Genomic DNA, 3,740 nt, shown 5'->3' on the forward strand with positions numbered 1-3,740 from the left:
CTTAGCTCCAAGAATTCAAAAGTCTTTCATTCTTACATTTATATATAGTTTTTTCTTGTTATTGACTTCCTCAGGGTATAAACACAATTTTACTGGGATCATTGGATCAAAAAATACTAACAATTTAAGAAACTTTTCTTTCTTAACTCCAAATTATCTTCCAGAGAGGTAGAATCTTTATTATTACTCTATAAGCAGGGATTATGTGCTCATTCTTCCATTGCCCCTCCAACATTTAACTTTTTCCATTTTTTCCCATCTTTGCCAACTCAATTGCCCATCTCATTTGATTAGTATTGCTCTTGAATAATTTTGGAAAAAATTGTTAAAAGTTTGCATTTTTCCTTTTGAGAAAGAAATGGTACTTAAGTGATGTTCATGACCTTTAATTATTTGTCCCTTGGGGAATATTTCTTAGTCTAATAAATGTGTGAATTCCTTTTAGATTTTGAATGCCAGACTAATTAGACCTGTTTGATGAAAGGATTTTTTTCCCTTTAATACTTTTATCTTTTATTTTATTTACATTGATTTTGCTGGTACAAAAGTTTATATATTCAAAATTATCTATTTTGTCTTTTATGATCTCCTGTATCCCATATCTACTTACGAATTCTTTTCCTATCCATACTTGCATACCTTCTTTTTATAATGTATTTTTATTGATAGCTTTTGTTTTTGCATGACCTATATTTCTACCAGTATCCCTCACCCTCTGACCTGATAACCATCCCTTAAAAAAATTTTTTTAAGAGGAAAAAAAGAAACAAATCAGCAAAACACTGAAAAAAAAATTTGTGGTCATATGCAATATTCCACATTTATGGATTTTTACCTCTACAGAGGATAGGGGCTTGAAAGTGCACTGTCATATCTCTTTTTTAGAGCTACTTTTGTCTTGTTTGTTTTTAACATTTTACTGATACCTATAATTTTTCTCTATCATAGCCACCACTGGATAATCCCTCTACCCTGACCCCATATGAGCCTTTCCTTATGACAGAAGAAAGAGTTAAGCAAAACCAAGTGACAAAGCAACCAAATCTAACAGCTTATGTAACATGCTTAAAAAAAGAGGAACATTTCTTCATCTTATTGTTCAATTTCATTTTATGGGGGCTTTTCGGTGTATACTACTGATGCTGTTCTGTATATTTTTCTCCTGGTCCTGCATGCTTCTTGCTATATCAGTTAATACATCTCCCTTTATTTCTTTGAATTCTTTGTATTCACAATTTCTTATAAAAAAAATCCTGTGCCATTTATATGAATAATTTGTTCAGTTATTCCCTGGTAAATGGACATATATTTTATATGCAGTTTTTCATTATCACAAATAATGGTGCTCTGTGGTATGCTTACAAATTTTCTTTCTCTCTTCAGCTTCTCTAGAGTACTTAGCTAGTACAATTGCTTGGGCTAAACAATATGAACAACTAGGTAACTTTCTTGTATAGTTGTTGTGAATTGTTTTCCAGAATGGTCGAACCAGCTCATAGATCTGTAAAGAATATTTTAGTAAGAAAAAAAAAAGAATATATTAGTAGGGGGAAGTAGTTGGCTCAGTGGACTAAGAGCCAGGCCTGGGGTTAGAAGTCCTGGATTCAAATGTGGCCTCAGATACTTCCTAGCTATGTGACTCTGGGCAAGTCACTTAACCCCCATTGCCTAGCTCTTGCTATTCTTTAGCTGTGCAACCAATAAACAGTATGGATTCCAAAACAGAAGGTAAGGGTTTTAAAAAATGTAGTAGCATGCCTATCTTCTCATTGTTCCTCTAATAATGATTATTGGTAGCTTTTGTCATTAATTTCCTGAGTATAAAGTGGAACCTTAGAATTGTTTTAATATATTATTCCTCTCATTAAGGGTTAAGCATAAATATAATTGAGTAATAATATTGATAATATATATATTTCTCTTTACTACTGAAAATTGGATTTTATTATTTTCTCATTGATTTAATTTTTGCATTATGTTTTACTTTCATCCTAGTTTAGATGATGTCTATTTAACCATTCTGGATGGCAATTTGGAACTATGCCCAAAGAACGCTAAAAGAATGCCTGCCCTTTGATCCAGCCATACCATTGCTGGGTTTGTACCCCAAAGAGATCATAAGGAAAAAGACTTGTACAAAAATATTTATAGCTGCGCTCTTTGTGGTGGCAAAAAAACTGGAAAACAAGGGTCTGCCCTTCAATTGGGGAATGGCTGAACAAATTGTGGTATCTGTTGATGATGGAATACTATTGTGCTCAAAGGAATAATGAACTGGAGGAATTCCATGTGAACTGGTACAACTTCCAGGAATTGATGCAAAGTGAAAGGAGCAGACCTAGAAGAACATTGTACACAGAGACTGATACTCTGTGGTATAACTGAATGTAATGGACGTCTATACTAGCAGCAATGCAATGACCCAGGACAGTTCTGAGGGACTTATGGAAAAGAATGCTACCCACATTCAGAGGAAGATCTATGGGAGTGGAAACAGAGGGGAAAAACAGCTGCTTGAACACATGGGTTGATGCGGACACAATTAGGATATAGATCAGTGGTTCCCAAACATTTTTGGCCTACCACCCTCTTTCCAGAAAAAATATTACTTAGTGCCCCCTGGAAATTATGAAATTATTTATTGAACTCAGAATAGATTGTAACACACACAAAAAAAGTGTGGCCATCACCACCTCCCTGGATCGCTGCAGCACCCACCAGAGGCCAGTAGCGCCCACTTTGGGAATCACTGATATAGACTCTTAATGACCACCCTAGAATAATTGTCAATGATATAGAAATAGGTCTTGATCGATGACACAGGAAGAAACCAGTGGAAATGCATGTCAGCTACTGGGGGTGGGGGACGTGGGGGGAGAGAGAGCAAGAACATGAATCATGGAACCATGGAAAAAATTTTTCTAAAAAATAAAAAAAATCGGGGGCAGCTAGGTAGCTCAGTGGATTGAGAGCCAGGCCTAGAGACAGGAGGTCCTAGATTCAAATCTGGCCTCAGACATTTCCCAGCTGTGTGACCCTGAACAAGTCACTTGAACCCCATTGCCTACCCTTACCATTCTTCTGCCTTGGAGCCAATACACAGTATTGACTCCAAGATGGAAGGTAAGGGTTTAAAAAAATTAAAAATTAAAAAAATTTTTAAAAAAAGGATCAAGCATAATTTTCCCTGTGGTTGTTGATAATTTGTCTTCTTTTGAGAACTACTTGGAGTTCTTATTGGAGAATGACTCAGTCTTTTAAATTTGTGTCAAATCTCTTTAGAATTTAGAAGTAAATTGTGTAACAGATTGATTTTATGCAATATTTCCTTCCAAATTTTATCTTTTTTCTAATTTGTACCACACTAGTAGCACCTACTTCTGAGAGTTGTTGTAAGGTACAAATGAGATTGTATTTGTAAAATGCCTTGTAAATCTTAAAGTGTTGTCAAAATGCTAGCTACTACTTATATTATTATCATTGTTAGTGTGAGAGTTGTTTTTTATTTCATAGATTTCTAAAGCATAGTTATGTGGTTTGCCTTTTTTACTCCCTTCTATCCCATGCCTAATTATCTACAAACATGTATTTGAACACCTTTTGGAGTCAATGCTTTAACTGAGACCTCAAAAACAACAACTTCAAACCAACCAGCAAATCTCTAATCTCTCTCTCTCTCTCTCTCTCTCTCTCTCTCTCTCTCTCTCTCTCTGTCTCTGTCTCTGTCTCTGTCTCTGTCT

This window comes from Gracilinanus agilis, chromosome 4, assembly GCF_016433145.1.
Source record: "Gracilinanus agilis isolate LMUSP501 chromosome 4, AgileGrace, whole genome shotgun sequence".
Lineage (NCBI taxonomy): Eukaryota > Metazoa > Chordata > Mammalia > Didelphimorphia > Didelphidae > Gracilinanus > Gracilinanus agilis.